A 22,069-nucleotide genomic window follows, 5' to 3' on the forward strand; every position below is an offset into this window, starting at 1 on the left:
AGTCGCAAAAATTGCTAAAAAGGAGGTAAAAACAATGTTTTATAAAAAACAAAGCCTATGATACAAAAATAGATTAAGCAAATTAAATGTCATGCAGAACTACTTTAACAAAGCAAGCACTGGCAAACTACAGTATTGAATTATTATAAACATCATCAATTTGAAAAATACTTTTGTTTCGGGTTAATACAAATATGATTGTTTATTAGTGGGTAAGTTAGTTGGTCTTGGTATACAAGGGTGTTTATACCCTTTGTTAATTTAGTTTTTTAAGACAATGTACTTCCACATTTTGTCAGTTGTTTCCTATTTAGTAGTACATAAAGGAAGGTATATGGGTTCATCAGAAAAAGCTAAAAATAAATACAGTTTACTTGGTTTGAGAGCGTTTTGCAAGACAAGCAAAATGTTTTCATAAATGTTGCCTTGATATACAAACGATGTCTTGATATAAGAGTAGCGCCATGTCACAACTGAGTGTAAAAAAGAAGAGAGGAGCCTCTAAGTGTAGCAATATGGTTACATTTAATGAAGGTACAACATTTAGCAACTTATTGCTACACTTAGAGACGCCTCTCTTCTCTTTTATACCATGTAAAAAAAATGCTTTGATATACAAGTGCTTTGGATTACAAGCATGTTTCTAGAACGAATTATGCTCACAAACCAAGGTTTTACTGTATCACAAATGTTTACAAAAATCTGTTGGTTACCCAACATCTAATAAGTCTCCTCGTGCATCCTTCTGACTAATACATTCTTAGCAGACATCTAACACCTACACAGGAAATGAATGGCATTTGTAACTGAAAAGAACAGAAGGGCAAAACCTGACCTTACAGCTTTGTATTGTTTTCTAGAATAGCAAATATATACTTCTGGGATATTTCTCTATTCATATGTAAACCAAATCAACTAGTTGCTGCATTCATAATAGACAAAAATGATGATACTCGTGTATATAAAATGTATTACATTTAACTCATTTATATAGAGCTCACACATTCCGCCATTCACATCAGGCATAGCTCCCAACTGTCCCTGATTTCGAGGGACTGTCCCTGATTTGGAGCAATGTCCCTCTGTCCCTCATTCCTCCTCATTTGTCCCTGATTTTGGTCTGATCTATATATTTGTATATAATATACACTTTTTATCTTTCAAAAAGTGTTTCCCAATGCTAAACCTTTCATCTAATTTCTAAATTGCATTTGTAAATTTTAAAAGCCAATATAAAAGGAATAGTAGTGGTAAAAAAAAAGCCCTTGTGGATTAAATTAACATTGTTTTGGTTAATTCTCCTTTAAGGGGGTGTGGCAGGGGACGTGTCCTATGCCTACATTCATTTGCTAGTAGGTGTCCCTCATTCCCATCTCAAAATGTTGGAAGGTATGACATCAGGCACGACCCCAATCCTATGTATCCAACAGGGTTTTTAAAGTAGAACTATGTGCATAATAAATCGTAAAATATATGGTGCAGTCTGTCAATGGCATCTATAAAACAATGTTTACGGTATATTTCCTTGTCCTCCCTGTAACATAGTTTTATTATCTATTGATCCTGCCAGTAGACCTGTTATTAACTGGTCAAGCTCTCCAGCAAAAGTTGCAGTTGTTACAGTTACAGGAAATCCCAGTCTTCGTTTCTATATGGTCAGAGCAGCTGTCAATCAAACAGCAGGAGGCACTGAATGCAGTAGATTGGATGAAACCACAGCTGCCTCTAGGAAGACAACCATGCTAAACACTGGGAGATGGGGTTGTGCATTTAAAGGTATGGATTTTATAGCATAGTTACATTGATCCCTCTTGGACCAATGTAAGTATGCATATTCCATACCTGTGAGATTCCTGTGGAAGCTTATGATCGCTATAGTAGTCTCTGCTACTACAGTGATTACTCTTATCTTCCAGGTCCTGTGCCAAGTGGCCGACCTGCAGGGCCAGATAAAGAACATCATGGGCCTGGTGCTGAGGATTTTGGTGGGCCTTTTATAAATATGCTAACTATTTTTTGTTATAACAAATTAAATTAAAGAGAGAGAGAGAGAGGGAGGATGAGAAAGAGAGAGAGAGGGGAGAGGATGAGAGAGGGGTGAGGGGTAAGGGAGGGAGGATGAGAGAGAAAGGGGGATGAGAGAGAGAGGATGCGCATGAGCATGCATGGGAATGACATGAACGCAGCCCAGCCAAGGCAAGTGACCAAAGGCACAGAACCCAGAAGGAAGACCGGGTGAAGATGGAAGCACCCGGGCCCCGCTGAATTGATCATCGCGCAGCACTAGAGGGCTCAGTCGAACAATTTAAGTGTACCCTAATATGCTGTGAATATTTGTACATTGTGGCATAACCTACCTCAGGGCCTCTAAAAAGTAGTAATGTTAGCTAAGTTTGCCACGCTTTATTATCACAGGATCCCAGGAGCCTTTCATGGGGCCCCCTACTGACCCGATGGCCCTTGGTGCATAGTTGCCAACATTTCAAAAATATTTTTAAGGGACACTGAGTAGCTGAGATCCCCTATGCTCCTCTATACATCACGGTAGTAATCACAAAATGAAATGGGTACTAATAATGGCCAGGGTAGGCCATTATTATATGAGGACTGAGAAGATTTCCTTTAGTTGAACTAACAAAAGTGTGCCCATTCTAGAGCTTGAAACATTGAGGATATTCAGTAAAAATCTAAAGAACTGTTTTTGTGGGTAAGAGGCATAAGGGTGGAGTATGGACGGTATAAAACTGGGAAGTATGTGCAGGTGATGGAAAGGAATGTAGAGGGTCTAACAGTGGGCACTATGTACGCCTTCTTCGAAAGGGCCAATGGCTTGGAGCGGTAGATCAAATCCTTCCATATGAGAAACTATTGTATGAGCAAAGAGGAACATCCCAGAAATATTATAGAATTTGGGATGAGTGATTGAACTCAGGGTCAACATTTAGTGGTGAATAAGTACAATAGGGGCACTAATAGAAGGAAATTCTGATTATTGGAAGTCAGTAAAGAGGGGGAGGAGGGGCGCTGCAACCAGGGTAACGGGATAGTTTGTCTTTATTGTTTTGTTTCCTTTTTGTTATCTGTTATTTTTTCTTTTTCAAGGTGGAATGTAATGTAAATGACATTTTTTTTTTGTTGATGTGGTTGTATTTATGAAATGGGAAAAGATTTAATGAAGAAACATAATAATATTGACGGATTTAGACATGTGAAAGAATAAAATAAAAACGTATTTAAAAAAAAAAAAGAACAGGGCATTTTTTGCTATTCAGCACTGTGCTAATTTAACTGGCAATTGTTCCATCATGTAACCCTATACACAAATTATATTTATATAATTTTTTTTACACAAATAGTTTTCTTTTGATGGTATTTAATTACCATTGTTGTTTTTATATTTTTGCTATATACAGTAAATGAAAAATGAAATTTTTTGAAAAAAAAACATTCCTTTCTGTTATATAATTTTGCAAACAAATAATCTTTCTTCAGAACTTTAGGCTACAATGTAGTTTGCTACATTACTTTGGTAAAAAAACAACCCAAATCAGTGTATATTATTTAGACTGCATGAAAGTTATCTAATCTACAAACTATGGTATATACTGTATATTTTAAAATTGCTCAGTCCTCATGTACTGATAGCCTATCTCCGTTTTCGAGGTCCTAAAATGCCAGGACAGTACAAATAACCCCGAAATGACCACCAAATTTAACCTAAATGAAAATAGTAATTTGAATATGAGTTACACTTTAAGTCTAGGCATTTTTTTATTACAAGAAAATATCTTGCTAGCTTTAGAAGCTGCAGATTGACACTGATTAAGCCCTGGCTCAAACTGGTGCATTTTGACATGCGATTTGTCAAATCACATGTCAAATCGGTGGCATTTGTCGGCAATGGCATCGTCCTAATCAGTGCGACGCTGCATCGGCGGCACTGCACCGATTTCAAAAGGTAGTTTCTGCACTAGTTTTTAAAATTTCGATTCGCGATTTACATTGACATCTGTAATCGGGACTGACAAGCAGAAGCGAAATCGTGCGAGTTCAGCTGAACTGGCATGGCTTCATTCCCGCAGCTCAGTGTGAACCTGGGCTCAGTCACTACGATTTACAAGGAAACCCAGTGCCTTAGTCATCACTGATTCACCAAATGTTATTCCCTATTTTATATGTGACTGGCTTGTTTTTTTTTTAACCACTTGACTTCTGAAAGTTTACATTTTTTTCACTATAAACAAAAAAAGACTATGGCCCGGATTCACAAAGCACTTACGCCGACGTATCTCGATATACGCCGCGTAAATGTTACTATGCGCCGTCGTATCTGTGCACCGTGCCCACAGAACTAGATACACCTGAAAATAGGCTTCATCCGACCGACGTAACTTTCCTACGCCGGCGTATCGTGGACGCATATTTACACTGGCCGCCTCATTGCAAATATGCAAATGAGGGAGATACGTCGATTCACAAACGTAGTTGCGCCCGGCGCATAATATACGCAGTTTGCGTAAGGCTTACGCCTGGCGTATAGTTATTCCCCATCTATGAGGCGCAACTCAAGCAAAGGTATGGACCAGGGAACAGCCGTCATATTTTACGTTGTTTACGTAGTAGTACGTGAATAGGGCTGGGTGTAGGTTACGTTCACGTCGTAGGCAGTGATCCGTCGTATCTTAGGGAGTAGTTCCGACGTGATTCTGCGCATGCGCACTGGGTTGCGTTCATGGGACGGCGCATGCGCCGTACATTATTCGTATCTTTATGACGCTCAGTCCATCTAATGGGGTCACGCCTCATTAGCATGGCTCACGCCCATTTACACCTACGCTGGCTTACGCCGAGGAAAACCAGCATAGATTTGGGGGTGAGTGCTTTGTGAATCCAGTGCTTGCATCTGTGCGCTACGTCGGCGTAGCATATATTAGATACGCTACGCCCGCATAAATATGCGCCGATGTATGTGAATCCGGGCCTATATTTTTTACTTTATGCTATAAAACATATCGAATAATTTTAAAAAAAAATATGTAATTTCTTCATTAATTCAGACCAATATGTATTCTGCTACATATTTCTGGTAAAAAAGAAATCCCAATAAGCAAATATTGATTGGTTTGCATCTACAAATTATGGTATATTTTTTTTTATTTTTTTATTTTTTTTACGAGTAATGGTGACTTGTACCAGGACTGTGATATTGCGGCAGACATATCGGACACTAACTGACACTTTTGACACTTTTTGGGGACCAGTGAAACTAATACAGTGATCAGTTTTAAAAAAATCTGCGTTGTCACTGAACTAATGACACTGGCTGGGAAGGCGTTACCATCAGGGAGCGATAAAAGGGTTAACTGTGTGCCTAGCCTGTTTTCACTAAAGTGGGGGCTGTTCTTTTCTAGTGGAAGGTATTGATCTGTGTTCTTACTTTACAGGAACACATGATCTATGCCTTCTGTACTCACAGACTGCCGTTCTGCCTGTCTACCGAAGCATCGGAGGGTGCTGGCGGACATCGAGTCCGCCATACCCACCAATCAGTTCCCGATGTATAGAATCACAGCACGCGTCCCTGACCCGGAAGTGTCAGATCACATAGGTACGTGATCTGGCACAGAGCGGCCGCCCTGTTGCAGTAAATGTATGGTGGGCGGTCCACAAGTAGTTAAAATACTTTTTATTGGATGTTTTTGTCTTAAACAAACAAGACAAACATGCCATGCAAATCACAAATCGTGACCTTTACCTCCGAGGCGTACAGATATATAAAAAGTGGTCTATAATCCAAAAAGAAAAGCCAAAGTGTGTAAACATTAAGCAGTCTTCATCAGTACTGTAATAATATTACAAGATATTACATGACCTCAATAAAAACATCAGTGGTAAGACTAGAGGTTTCCTCTATCGTCTAAAATAAGAAATAACTTTGTTTTTATAACTTGCTGCTCCATGTTGAAAATTAAGCTGGTTCCACGGGTCGCAGCTACCAATAGCTTGCTAGAGGAAGTCATACTCTTCAGAATTGGAATAGGTCATGCATAACCAAGCAAATAGGTGGGAGCCCTATGTTGAAAAATGTTTTTTTTTTTAGAAGAACAGAATTTAAATTGGTTCATCACTCCTCAAACGTAGGAAAGAGTGAGGATATCCAATTTAGAGCTTACGGCAATTAAAAGAAGTCTGGATACTGGGGACTTAAAGTAGAAATATAGGCAAAACTTTTTTTTCTGCCATTTGTGTCCCATTGCAGAGATTTCCCTTTACTTCCTCTCCCATAGCCTAACAGGAAGTGAGAGGCAATCCCTGTAAATTAAGAGAATATCTTAAGAATACATTTGGGACCCCCAGGTCACCAGAATTAGTGTCCTCATTGGAAGATGTCACCTCTATTACTTTTACTTTCAATGATAATGGTAAACAAGACAACTAGAGAGGGTGAATCACAGACAGCAATAAAAACTGACATGCATTCTAATCCCCTTCCACTCTCTCCAAAACAAAAAAAAAAAGTTTTGCCTTTAGTTATAGTTTCATCTCCAGTGGATACTCCTTGTCTAGATATCCCAAGATACAAGCTAAGAGAACAAAAGCGATTTGTATTTGAAACACTCTGTTAATGGTGTCTACTACTGCTTTTCAGTATCTAAATAACTTGGGACACTTCCAAAGCATTTGTATGATGTCTGCTGGCACTCCCTGACACTTAGGACAGTCTGGGTTGTCTCCCATGCCATTGAAAAAGTTTTGAAGGAGTTCGATAAGCTCTGTGTAATATAAACAGTTGGGATAATCTCTGCGTGGGTGACAGGGATATCATTGGGACCTGTTCGAGAACACTGGTCCAGACATCTTCTGTCAAGATACCTATGTCCCCCTCCAAACCCACCCTGCCTAGAATAGGGAGGTTAGTGAAATAGTTGCATAGAAGAAGTGTATAAAGATTGGAGATAAGGCCCTTTTTAATATTTGCATTAGCTAAAATGTCTATTAAAGGGGTAGCCCTCAGGGACAATGGTGTCTTTTTAGCCTGAGTTTTTAGGGCATCTTGCAGTTGTAAGTATTGGTAGAAACCGTGGGTAGGGATTTGATAGTCTGCCTGTATAGTCTGAAATGTTTTGACGATATCTTGAGAAAATAGCTGATTGATGTAGCCATCTATGTATGCATCATCCACATAAGGAGAGATTTCATCCTCAATACTCCCTCTTTTAAATGATCTATGATCCATCTATGATGGAGGCAGGTTGTCTAATGAATGCCACCAATGTCTCCACCACCAGTGCATAAAGGAGGGAAGAGGGGGAATAATGTAGAAATGGAGTTATTGACCTGTAAGCAAGCTTTTGGGGCAGAGTAAAGTAGGTCGACCCACCCGATGAACCTCTCATCCAGTCCAAAAAGGCACAAAGCCTCCCACTAATAAGGCAATTCAATGCTGTCAAGCAACTTGGCAGTGTCTAGCGACAAAACTGCCCTGCCTTCCATATTATCCATGGGCAATTGCAAGTTCAAAAAAGATCCTCCACAGATTTATCGCCATAGACATGATGGGAATAAAGCCCAATTGGTCTGCATGCACCAACTTTTGAATAACCACCCCTAATCTATTTGCTAAAACTCTAGCTACGATATTTATGTCTGAGGTAAGTAAAGAAATTGAGCGATATGAGGCTGGGTATAGTAAATCTTTCCCCTCATTCGAGAAAAACGATTGTGCCAGCTTCATTCAAAGAGTTGGCAATTACTTTCAGCTGAAACATCTCATTAAGGACTTCTAATAACTCAGGCAGTAATATGTGGCCATACTGTTTATATATTTTGGATAGGAAACCATCCATGCCAGATGCTTTGTGATTAGAAGGTGATAGTTTACTCTAGAAGTACGTTGTTTATAGGTCCTGGTAAAAGGCTCTAAAAGATTCCACCATTTCCCCCATGTTGTGAGTAATGGTGCCGTTCCCTGTCATCAGTGTACCTATGTGGGATGATGATTTTTGGGAACTAGCTATGACTGCTGATAAATTGCCTGTACTTTCCCCTTCCTCACATTATTGACATTGTGTAACAAATCTCTTATGTTCCGCTGTTGTCAGAGCAGTCTGTTTATACATCAGTTGGGCATCCTTCCAAAGTTTAAAATGATCAAAGGTGGAATCAGCCAAATATTGTATCTCTAGTTTACATACTTCCTCACTAGAAAATGTTCCCATTGTCCTGCTGATCTTTTGAAACTGCTAATTTCTTACGAGAAAAATGCCATTTTTTAAATTGGTCATTAAAAACGATCGTGTGTAGGCTCCAGAGCATTTTTCTAGACGAGAAAAATTGCCATTAAAAATGTAGAATCTGCTCTATTTTTTCTTGTTGTTTTTCACGTCGTCGTTTTTCTCGTCGTGAAACACGGTCGTGTGTAGGCTTTGACGGGGAAAAAAACATGCATTCTCAAAAGCAAGTTATGAGAAAGGAAAATTTCCATAATCAGCTCAAAGGGTGGCGCCATTCGAATGGAACTTCCCCTTTATAGTGCTGTCGTACGTGTTGTACGTCACCGCACTTTACTCGAGCATATTTTTTTTTCACGATCGTGTGTATGCAAGGCAGGCTTGACAAGAATCACATTGAGAAAAATTAAGTTTTTTTCCATGACATGAAAAACGGTCGTGTGTACGCGGCATAAGGTATGCCTTCCTTGTGTCCCAGATCACCAGAGATTAACCACTAGCCGACCGTGCACCGCCGTTCTACTTCGGCAGGTCGGCTCGGCTGGGCGAGAGCACGTAGTATAACGTCCTCTCTCTCAGCCCCCCGCTCGCCCCCGACTCCTGTGCGTGTGCCCGGCAGGCGCGATCGCCGCCGGGCACACGCGATCGCTCGGTACAGAGCGGGGACCGGGAGCTGTGTGTGTAAACACACAGCTCTCGGTCCTGTCAGCAGGGGAAATGCTGATCTTCTGTTCATACAATGTATGAACAGAGGATCAGTGTTTCCCCTAGTGAGGCCACCCCCCCCACACAGTAAGAACACACCCAGGCATACTTAACCCCTTCCCCGCCCCCTAGTGTTAACCCCTTCACTGCCAGTGGCATTTTTATAGTAATCCAATGCATTTTTATAGCACTGATCGCTATAAAAATGCCAATGGTCCCAAAAATGTGTCAAAAGTGTCCGAAGTGTCCGCCATAATGTCGCAATACCGAAAAAATTCGCTGATCGCCGCCATTACTAGTAAAAAATATATATTAATAAAAATGACATAAAAATACCCCCTATTTTGTAAACGCTATAACTTTTGCGCAAACCAATCAATAAACGCTTATTGCGATTTTTTTTTACGAAAAATATGTAGAAGAATACGTATCGGCCTAAACTGAGGAAAAAAAATGTTTTTTTATATATTTTTGGGGGATATTTATTACAGCAAAAAGTAAAAAATATTAATTTTTTTCAAAATTGTCGCTCTATTTTTGTTTATAAAAAATAAAAAACGCAGAGGTGATCAAATACCACCAAAATAAAGCTATATTTGTGGGGAAAAAAGGACGCCAATTTTGTTTGGGAGCCACGTCGCACGACCGCGCAATTGTCTGTTAAAGCGACGCAGTCCCGAATCGCAAAAAGTACTCTGGTCTTTGGGCAGCAATATGGTCCGGGGGGTAAGTGGTTAAGACATTTTAATATGGAGAACAAAATTCAGATATTGACTCCTCAATGGAATTAACCTGTGGAATTGCCTTAAGCCAGAAAGGCTTTGCACTCCATTGTATCCATCTAGCCACAGGATACAGGCTTGTTTTTCGTTAAGTCGTTAACAGAATCATATCTAATGGTATTAGCCATTTTGGGCTAAACAATGCTTACTAGTTGTGGATGGCAATATTATTTTTGAGAAGTCAGCTGTGTACAAAAAATACACTTTTGATACTTTCAGAAAATTTTGTTATTAGACTATGTAGAGAGTACAATGATAGCAGATAATGATAGCAGATGAAAGCAGGTTCTGGAGAAATAAAATTGAAGAAAGAGCTTGATCAGCCATGGCAGACATTTTTGGGCTGTTGGCCCCCATTGTCATTTTTATCCCGAAACAGGTAAAAACTCTGTGTGAAGTAAAAAATGAAGTACATATAATAGAAAATCACAATACCATTTTGTTTCAAATTCTTCTTCGTTGTAAAGAGATACTAGGGAGGTATTGTCTTCATGGAGTTGATGTGTTCTATCTGCGTTTATGTAGTATCCCACTAGCTGTTGCAGGATCCTCCCACTATCCCATGACATGCTTGAAAATTCAAAAGGCCTCTATCAAAACAATTCACTCTCTGGGTGCAAGAGAGACTTTCCATTGTTTATTTTTTTTACAGTACAGAATATGCTAAAGCTAAGTAATATATAAAGACCTAAACCCATTCACTAAAATCTCATATAAGCTTTAACATGTTATTGTAATTTCAAAATACATTTTCAGTAATTTAATCTGCAGCTTACAGCAAAATAACACCTAGTGATCCTTTTTGAGGCACTTCCTGTTAAGGGGTGACAATGATTTATACCATACTTTCAATTGTTCTCCAGCGTTGTCACCCTGTGTTGTCACTAGGGATGGGCGAACAATTTGGTCCGAGCATGAGTTCAGGCCGAACATTTGCCCATTCGGCCTTCCGCCGAACACCCCCAGTTTGCAGGGTGTTCAACCAGACAAACGCCAATGCAATGCACTGAGCACTGCAAAGTGCATTCTGCACCATAATTGGGCAAAGCTGAATAATAAATAATCAAAAAAATTACGTGGGGTCCCCCAGTCCATATCAGGCCCTTCGGGTCTGGTATTGATTTGGAGGGAAACCCCCACACCAAAATAAAAATAAAAATAAATCGGCGTGGGGTCCCCCCCAAGATCCCTACCAGATCCTTATATGGGCATGCAGCCTGGCAGGTCAGGAAAGGGGGGGAGCGACCCCCCTCCTGAACCATACCAGGCCACATGCCTTTTACATGGGGGCTCTGCCCCCCCACCCCCACGTGACATCACATGCCCAGCATGCACCAGTCCATGACATCAGAAAGGGGGCGATGCCAATGGGTGACATAGCTATTTGGTCCTACCCCTTGATGATGATGGATTTACATCGAAGGATGCTATTTTTTATCTTTTAATAAAGGATTTGTCAAAAACTGTCTCTTGTGTTTATTACTTTTTGCCTATTTTTTTGTGAATGGTTAGGGGTACTATGTAACCGATACTCATTCACATGGAGGGGAAGGGTCTGCGGGCCCCCTTGTTAAAGGGGCTTCCAGATTCTAAAAAGCCCCCCACACGCAGCCCCCGACAACCACAGACCAGGATTGTCGGAAAGAGGCCCTTGTCCCCATCAACATGGTGACAAGGTGCTTTGAAGTGGGGGGGGAGAGCCACCCCCTGCCCCAAGGCACCCACCCTCCCATGTTGAGGGCATGTGGCCTGGTGTGGATCAGGAGGGGTTGGGCCGCTCACGCGTTCCCCTCATGTCTTGACTTACCAGGCTGCATGCTCGGATAAGGGTCTGGCATGGATTTTGGGGGGACACCATTTTTTTTTGGAGTGGGGTTCTCTTCCAAAGTCATACCAGGCTCGAAGGGCCGGGTGCTTGCAATTGTAACCATGGGGGCATGCAGCGGGGCGATCAGTGGTGTGGTGTGTCAGCCTGACACACCACATCTTCAATCGAGGTAAAGAGCCTATGACGTAGGCTCTTTACCACGTGATCGGCTTAGTCCAATCACAGCTGATCACAGTGTAAACAGGCACGAGTAGAGGAGAGCCGATTGGCTGCTCTTCTGACAGGGGGGTCTGCGCTGATAATCAGCACATTGATTATTAGTGCAGACCCATCGAGGATGCCCACCCATGGCCACCAGGGATGCCCATCCATGACCACCAGGTAAGCCCACTGGAGTTACCAGGGATGCCAATCAGTGCCCATTAGGGATGGCACTCTGTGTCCATCAGTGATGCCTGCCAGTGCCTCCTGATCAATGCCATCTATCAGTGCCCTCCAGTGCCACCTATGAGTGCCCATCAGTGCTGCCTATAAGTGCCCATCAGTGCCACCTATCAGTGCCCATCAGTGACACCTATCAGTGCCCATCAGTGCTGCTTATCAGTGCTGCCTATCAGTGCTGCATATAAGTGCCTCATCATCAGTGCCACCTCATCAGTGCCACCTCATCAGTGTCAGTCAGTATTGCCTCATTAGTGCCCATCAGTGCAGCCTCATCAGTGCCCATCAGTGAAGGATAAAACGTACTTATTTACAACGTTTTGTAACAGAAACTGAGATTTTTTTTTTAATTCAGCCTTTTTTTATTTGTAGCGCAAAAATAAAAAACCTATTGGTGAAACACCACCAAAAGAAAGCTCTATTTGTGGGAAAAAATGATAAAAATGTTGTTTGGGTACAGCATCATATGACTGTGCAATTGTCATTTAAAATGTGTTAGCGCTGAAAGCTGAAAATTGGTTTGGACTCGAAGGTGTATACATGCCCTGTATTGCATTGGTAAAAAATCACTGCTCCTGCAAAAACGATTGTTTTAAAAAAAATAAGCCTTCAAAATGGTCACTTTTGATTTTTCTTGTTCGGCTCCCTTGGACTTCAATAGGGTTCGCCGTTCAGGTTAGAACATTTCCCCTGTTCGGGAGTTCTGCTGCGAACTGAACACGGGGGTGTTCTTCACATCCTTAGTTGTCATCCTGTCACATGGATTTTTGATGGAGACTACACAACACTTTATGCGAGTATGGTCCACTGTTCAGTCACCATCAGGTCACCTGCGCAGTCACATGTTGATACGAAGTGACCAAAATGAGATTTTTGGAAATCAGTAACACGCTGTAAAAAAATGTGAAAGCAAATATTTTATTTCAAACAAAACTGGAAGTTGATTATGATACAAAATGCACAGAGCAAACAAAATGTGGTTCAGTTACGGTTTACATCTACTTTAACCACATGTGCCATTATATTTTATCTGTGTTGTATTAAATATATAAAAAAAAGATCTGGAAAGCATTACAAACAACATTTTTGGTTATACAAAGTGATTAGAAGAGATGACCTCAAGGTTTTCAAGTTAACATGTAATAAACATACAGAATGCATTGTTAGATGATATGAACATGAAAAACTGAGAAAAAATAAATCAATTTGTAATCATGCAAGAGTAATCATATATAATTCATATCAACCAAAGATGTCTTGTCTATGCGTAGAATATAGTGTAACACAGTCAGGCCCGGATTTCCCACAAGGCCACTGAGGCCAGGCCTTGGGGCGGCAGGAAGCCAAGGGGCGGCAGTGGCATAGATTCCCCCAACGCCCTGAACATACAGTTAAGGGCAGTTATGGGGAAATCTGCTCGCTCGTTAATAAGTGATTGCGGCGATGTCGCCGAAATCACTTGTAAAATGTGTGCTCCCGTCCGTCCTCCCCTCCCCCCCCCACCCCACATACCTCTCTCTGCTGGCTCTGTCTTCGGGACTCCGTCCTCCCCCCGGCCACCGAGTCTGTCTCCTGTTCCTGCTGCCGATGTACACAGTGAGAGGGGAGAACCAGTACATGTGAAACCCTTCAGGTATAACACTTCCCATCTCAGCTGTGACAGGAGTTCTAGCACAGTGCTAGGACTCCTGTTTTGGAGGTGACAGGGTCAATAAAGAGAACATGTCACCTCCAATTGCTATCACACAGGGAATTTTTTTTTCCTGTGTGATAGCAAAAAAGTTAAGTAAAAAAAAATTGCTAAAAAAATGAATAAATAATAAGAAATAATTTAATTCATAAAATAAAAAAGGAGGAGGGGGTGCATTGCGGAAACCTGGCCTTGAGGCGGCAGGGAGAGCAAATCCGGCCCTGAACACAGTGTATTTTTATGTGTCATGTTTGGGCAAATGTTTAGACACATAAATAGCTTTCTTATTCTCAATAATTATGGTTCTTTTTGTTTTTTTGTTGTTGCTTGGAAGAAGAAAAAAAAAATCCAGGAAGAAAGATGTACAAGAAAATAAAAAAAGGTAACACCGTAAAAGAATGAAAGTAAAGAAATACCAAGAAAAAGGAAGTAGGGGTAAAGAATTTCTGAACAGGGACAAGCATGTAGATCAGGAAAGAAAGAGTGAAGTCGGGACCTCATACCTGCATGTTTGGGTCAAATCATGCCGTTTTCAACTTCAATACCTAAATAGGGTTGAGCGAACCCGAACTGTAAAGTTCGGGTTCGTACCGGACTTTTGGCTTTTTGCTACCCGGACCCGAACCCGGACAATTTGCTGTAAGTTCGGGTTCGGGTTCGGTGTTCGGTAATGTAATGGCGCGCTGCAGGGCAGCCAATCAACATTCGTTTAACTCGTCGTGTGACCTAGAAGCCATCACAGCCATGCCTACTAATGACATGGCTGTGATTGGCCAGTGCAGCATGTGACCCGCCTCTATATAAACTAGAGGCACATAGCACAGCACGTCACTCTGCTTTAGATAGGGTAGGGAAAGGCTGGCGCTGCTGCTGCTCTGAGGGAGAGAATTAGATAGGAGTCAGACTGTCCTGCTTCAGAAATCAAATTACTCAGCAATCTACATAGCACAGCAAGTCACTCTGCTTTAGATACTTTAGGGAAAGGTTCCTGGTTTTGCTTTTAGGGAGAGAAATAGGTAGTAGTCAGTCCTGCTTCAGAAATCAAATTACACCAGCACTGCATATGTTACTGTGAGATACATCCTTTAGATACTTTTCTTTTATTGTGCTATTCAAAAAACATCCATTTAGGGAAAAAAAAATTTGCAGTGTTTCCTCCAGTGTTTGCAGTGTTTCCTCCATATCTGTACGTGTGAGATAGCACCCCTTTAGCTACTGTTCTTCTATTTTGCTATTCAAAAAACACCCATTTAGGGCAAAACAAATAATTTTGCAGTGTTTCCTCCAGTGTTTCCTTCAGTGTTTGCAGTGTTTCCTCCATATCTGTACGTGTGAGATAAACACTTTAGCTACTGTTCTTCTATTTTGCTATTCAAAAAACACCCATTTAGGGCAAAATATATATTTTGCAGTGTTTTCTCCAGTGTTTGCAGTGTTTCCTCCATATCTGTACGTGTGAGATAAACACTTTAGCTACTGTTCTTCTATTTTGCTATTCAAAAAACACCAATTTAGGGCAAAAAAAAATTTTTTGCAGTGTTTCCTCCAGACGAGCCATCCCTTCCCTGCACAACCAAGTGGGAGACAAAATCAGGTGTGCACTGCGCAACGCCATCTGTGCCAAGGGCCACCTAACTACGGATACGTGGACCAGTAAGCACGGTCAGGGACGTTATATCTCCCTAACAGCACACTGGGTAAATGCAGTGGCGGCTGGGCCTGAGGCGGATAGCAGTTTGGCGCATGTCCTTCCACCACCAAGGATTGCAGGGCGCTTCAGTTTGCCTCCTGTTGCTAACTCCTCCTACTCCGCTTTCTCATCCTCTACCGCCTCCTCATCCGGTCAGCGTAACACATTCATCACCAACTTCAGCACAGCCATGGGTAAACGACAGCAGGCAGTTTTAAAACTTTCCTGTTTGGGTGAAAAACCCCACACTGCGCAGGAGTTGTGAAGGGACATGGAACAACAGACCGATGAGTGGTTGGCATCAGTGAGCCTCAAGCCGGGCCTGGTGGTGTGCGATAATGGGCGAAATCTCGTAGCAGCTCTGGGCCTAGCCGGTTTGACGCACATGCCTTGCCTGGCGCATGTGCTGAATTTGGTGGTGCAGAGGTTCCTTAAAAATTACCCCGATATGCCACAGCTGCTGCAGAAAGTGCGGGCCGTCTGTGCGCACTTTCAGCGTTCTCACCCTGCTGCTGCTCGCCTGTCAGTGCTGCAGCGTAACTTCGGCCTTCCCGCTCACGGCCTCATATGTGACGTGCCCACAAGGTGGAACTCCCCCTTGCACATGCTGGCCAGACTGTGCGAGCAGCAGCAGGCGATAGAGGAGTTTCAGCTGCAGCACGCACGCGTGAGTCGCTCTGCGTAACAGAACCACTTCACCACCAATAACTGGGCCTCCATGCGAGACCTGTGTGCCTTGTTGCGCTGTTTCGAGTACTCCACCAACATGGCCAGTGCCAATGACGCCGTTCTCAGCGTTACTATGCCAGTTCTATGCCTCCTTGAAAAAACGCTTTGGGCGATGATGGAAGAGGATGTGGCACAGGAGGAGGAGGAGGAATCGGGATCATTTCCAAGGCTTTCAGGGCAGTCATTCACAAGTGGCTCAGAGGGTGGGTTCCTGCACCAACAAACGCCAGGTACACAATTGTCCAGCAAGGGCACAGTTCTGGAGGATGACGAGGTGGAGGATGAGGAGGAGGAGATGGAGAAGGAGGAACCATGTTCACAGCAGGGTGGCACCCAGACCAGCTCATGGCCATCACTGGTGCGTGGCTGGGGGGATACAGAGGACACAGACGATACACCTCCCACAGAGGACAGCTTTTCGTTGCCTCTGGGCAGCCTGGCACACATGAGCGATTACATGCTGCAGTGTCTCTGCAATGACCGCCGAGTTGCCCACATTTTAACAGGTGCTGATTACTGGGTGGCCACGCTGCTGGATCCCCGTTACAAGGACAATGTACCGTCCTTAATTCCCTCACTGGAGCGTGATTGTAAGATGCGCGAGTACAAGTGCACGCTGGTAGACGCGCTGCCTGTGGAATTCCCACCTGACAGCGGGGGCACAGTGGAAGCACAAGGCGAAGGCAGAGGAGGAGGAAGAGGTCGCCAACGCAGCAGGGGCTCCGCCAGCACCTCAGAAGGCAGGGTTAGCATGGCCGAAATGTGGAAAAGCTTTGTCAGCACGCCACAACAACCAGCACCACCAGCTGATATGGAACGTTTTAGCAGGAGGCAGCATTTCACCAATATGGTGGAGCAGTATGTGTGCACACGCCTACACGTACTGAATGACGGGTCTGCCCCCTTAAACTTCTGGGTCTCCAAATTGGGCACATGGCCTGAACTTGCCTTTTACGCCTTGGAGGTGCTGGCCTGCCCTGCAGCCAGTGTATTATCTGAACGTGTATTTAGCATGGCAGGGGGCGTTATCACAGACAATTGCAGCCGCCTGTCCAGAGCCAATGTGGACAAGCTCACGTTCATTAAAATGAACCAAGCATGGATCCCACAGGACTTGTCCGAACCTTGTGCAGAATAGACACGTATACCGGCCTTACCCAGCCATTCTTGTATCTTTGATCTTTCTCACTCTTTTGGGGTGTACCCTAATTTAAAAAATAAATAAATTAAAAACCAAAACCTGTGTTGGCTACCTCGTCCTCCTCCACCGCCGCTTCCACCTACACCGCCACATCCACCGCCACCTCAACCTCCTACTCCATATGGACCTCGTCCTCCTAGGTCAAGATTATAATTTTTTTATTTGTATGTATTTTAGGTTATTTTAAGTTATTTCCCTATCCACATTTGTTTGCAGAGTACTTGCCATGCTCTTACCAACACTTTGTCTCTGATCACTGCCACACAAGTCTATTTAGTCCCTGATCACCGCCACACCAGTTATATTGTCCCTGATGACCATCACACCAGTCTTAGTGTCCCTGATCACCACCACACCAGTCATATTGTCCCTAATCTCAGCCACACCAGTCGCAGTGTCACCACACCAGTGTAAGCCAGCAATTGTGTTACCTGAACAGTGTAAGTCAGCAGCTGTGTTCCTGATTGCTGCCACACTAGTCCCCAGTGTCACGGACCAGTGCAGTCAGCAAGAATGTTCCTAATCACTGCCATACCAGTGCAATGTTACCTCTCCTTGCTGCCTGTTGCCTGGAGCAATCTTTTGCCAGATTGCTGACCATGTCTCCACCTGCAGCCTGAACTGACCCATCTGCACAAACAAACTGACTATTTTCCTGTGAGACATCAGACATCAGACCCAGCCATCCTCTGCAGACAACTATACTCCTGGAACCACATGGACTCTTTTGTTCTTCCTTTCTTCAGCCTCCTGTACTTCCTGGTCAGTGAACATTCCGTGGGGCAACCATGTACAGATAGGCTAGGCTGGCGTATAGGAACTGTGACTGCTATAGGTGACACTACAATAAGCTTTATTCCCTGACCACTCATATACTGTAGAGGTGATCATTACATTACATTGGTTTTTATACAATTAGTTGATTTGTGTGATTGGTCCAAAGAAGTGAAAAAGTCTTACACATGTGGTATCGTCATACTCAGAAGGAGTAGCAGAATCTGTTGTGGGGTGTAATTAGAAATATCTAAATAATTGAAAAAATGGGTAAAAAAACATATTTGCATTTTCTTTCCTGAATTTTTCAAAAATATTTTCATACATTTTTTTAAAAGACTCACTATGCCTTTCAGAAAAAAACCTTGGGGTGTTTGCTTTCCAAAATGGTGTAATTTTGTAGGTGTTTCTACTGTCCTATCGCTCCAGGGCCTCCAAAAATGTCCCAGGTAGTCAGGAAATTAGATGTGTAAAGCCCCATACACACCATCAGGCTTTTGCCCGGCCAAACTTACATCAGAATTCCGATGGATGTTCTCTATCTAAAATCTGATGGAATTCCTCAGAATATCGGATGGAAAAACTCTGATGGGGCATACACACGGTCGGAATTTCCGATGGAAAAAGTCCGAAAATTCCGATGCATTACCAATGCTCCTTGACAAGCCAAAGGTGCTCTTTGGATTTTGGGCCTCTCTATGCATCTAGGTTGCAAAACAGACTCATGTGGTATTCCCATACTCAGAAGAAATAGCAGAATGTGTTTTGGGGTTTAATTATATTTACACCTATGCTGTGCGTGAGAAATAACTTTGTGAAATAAACAAATGATATACAATATTTAAATTTTTCTAAAAAATTTGACCAAAAAAATCTTAAAAAAATTCACCATGGCTTTTACTAAATACCTTGAAATTTAAAAAAAAATGGGTTATTAGGGGGTATTTGTACTATCCTGGCATTCTAGGGCCTCATGAAAAGAGATCAGGCCAGTAAATCAGGACTAATCAATTTTTAAATATATACGGTACCATATTTTTTAGACTGTTTATCTTTCACACAGACTAAATAATAAACACTGATTAGGATTATTTTTACCAAGTAAATGTAGCAGAATACATTTATTTTGACCTGAATTATGAAGAAATATTATTTATTTGCAAAATGTTATAACAGAAACTAAGAAGAACTTGTTTTTTTTTTCAAAATTTCCTGTATTTGTTTTCTTGTATAGCAAAAAAAACAGCTATCACAATAGTACACAATGGCACATGAATGGATGCCATTCATAAATATAATGATTTAGTGATCATCACTGTAATAAGCAATCATAGTGTAAAAAATAAAAAATCCTGATCATCTCTCCAGAGCAGTACAGTGTCACTATGATGACACTGTACTGCTTTGATCACAGAATGTACAAAATGTAAAAAAAAAAGTAAAAAAAAATTGAAAACAGTATTACAATTTGTTTTCTTTTCATACTGTCGCCAGTCAGTGACCCTGATCACTACCGCACCAGTCAAATGGGGACACTGTATTGCTCTGGTGGCAGTATGAAAAATTATTACATTTATTTTTAAATTTTCCCAAAAAATTGTGACAAAAATTACAACTTTAAAATGAGATAGGACATTAGTATATATCAATTTTCAAATATTTATAACATAGATTGTAGACTCTTTAACCACTTCAGCCCCGGACCATATTGCTGGTCAATGACCGGGCCCCTTTTTGCGATTCGGCACTGCGTCGGTTTAACTGACAATTGCGCTGTCATGCGACGTGGCTCCCAAACAAAATTGGCGTCCTTTTTTCCCCCACAAATAGAGCTTTCTTTTGGTGGAATTTGATCACCTCTGCGCGCCCCTATTGAAACGCGAGATGACGTTTAGCTAAGTGATCTCGCGCAGCCGAGCCGACCTGCCGCCGTATTACTGGCGGCTGGTCGGAAAGTAGTTAAAGGATTAGTTCACCTTTGGTAACATGTTAAACCCATATTCAGGGTGCAACATTTTACAAATTCACCGTCCCTCGCACCTCTTTGGCCCCCCGATGTCACAAGCGGTGGGGAATCTCCAAAGAACAAGGTCGCGCAAGGCTCTGCCTGCCCACCTGACCGTGTCACTCATTTATACAGATCTGTGAATTGACAGTGAATTGCGGCTGTCAGCTTGAAGTTCTCAATGAACTACCAGGGCGCTGTTAAGCGCTGTGGTAGTTCATTGATGTTTCCTATTAATGCATAACTACATGGCTGTAAGATTTAGGCTGGGTTCACACTGCTGGGAATTCTTTTGCGAATTTGAGCCGTTGCGATCGCTTAAATTCCAAGTCATTAAAACAACATTGTTTTCCATTAGTGCCGTTTACATCAGTGCAGTGCAAATCTAAGCTGTGGGAAAAAAGGGTCCTCTGCGAGTTTGATCCGTGTGCGGTGTGAATTCAGCTCTATAGACTGGCATTCCCTGAAATTGTGGCCGAGAACCGTGGCAAATTTGTGGCAAAATTGCGGCCGCAAATTTGTGGTAAAATCGTGCGATTTTGAATTCGCAGTAATGTGAACCTAGCCTTACGGCCAAACAGCTTACACACAGAGCCTGCAAGAGCCCTGCATAGCACCCACAATCTGCTGATCATGGGTGCAATGCTTTCCATGCTCCCAATAAAAAATATAATTGCTCCCTATACCCAGTGATTATATCTATAACCTCCAACGGACCATCCAGGCAGGCTGGACCATGACCAAAACCTTCAGGCTTTATTTACATGCTGTAACCTCACAGCAGTGAGGTAAGGGGCCATCTATTTATCCCAGTAATGGCACTGAAGAGCCATCACTTTGCACTTATTACCTTATGTGTGATTGCACATCTTTGGACTTGGTTTACATCATCACATTTGTGATTTAGCACATTCACTTATGCACTTTTGTATTCTCTTGTAAAAGTTTACACAGCATATGTTTTTTATTTATATTATTTATGTGTATCCATTTTATAGTATTGTGATATTTAGGCACTATTGATTTGCACTTTATTGTCACTTGCACAATATGTAGCTCCATTGATTTGCACTTCATTGATACTTGCACAACATGTTGCACCTTGCACTACTATTGATTTTAAGCGTTAGTTTTTTATGATCAATTTTTTGTATTTTCAGTATTTATTGCAACAGCTCGGCACCAGGGCCAGATTAAGAACATCATGGGCCTGGTGCTGAGGATTTTGGTGGGGCCTTTTAGGCTGCATTCACACCTCCGCGACAAGTAACGCCACGTACGCGGCGTATTTTGCCGCGAATAGTGTAACTTTTTTTTTACAAATCCTTCCTATTGCTTTGTATGGCCGAACGCCAATGCCACCTGAAAAAAAGGGTCCGGGACTTTTTTTCATGCCGCAGGTGTACGGCGTCTATGAGATGTGAACCATCTCATAGACAGCAATAGAAATTCTCCCCTCCAGCGGTACGAGCGGCCGGCGTCGGGCGTTTTGTCGCGGAGGTGTGAATGGGGTGTAATAAATAATAAATAAATGCGTGGGAATGACATGAACACAGCCCGGCCAAGGCAAGTGACCAAAGGCACAGAACCCAGAAGGAAGACCGGGTGAAGATGTAAGCGCCCGGGCCCCGCCTGATTCATCGCAGCACTGGAGGGCTCAGTCTGAAAATTGAAGTGTACACTAATGTGCTAATATGCTGTGCATACTTGTACGTTGTGGCATAACCTACCCCAGGGCCTCTAAAAAGTAGTAATGTCAGGAAAGTTTACTACCGCTTTATTATCACAGGATCCCAGGAGCCTCTCATGGGGCCCCCTACTGACCCGGTGGACGGTGGCCCTTGGGCAGTGCCTAAGTGCACAGTTGCCAACATTTAAAAAATATTTTCAGGGCCACTTTTTTATATAAGTGCTATATTTAGAGTAGCTGAGATCCCCGATGTTCCTCTATACATCATAGTAGTAATCACAAAATTAAATGAGTACTAATAAT

The sequence above is a fragment of the Rana temporaria genome, chromosome 2 (assembly GCF_905171775.1).
Source record: "Rana temporaria chromosome 2, aRanTem1.1, whole genome shotgun sequence".
NCBI classification, from domain to species: domain Eukaryota; kingdom Metazoa; phylum Chordata; class Amphibia; order Anura; family Ranidae; genus Rana; species Rana temporaria.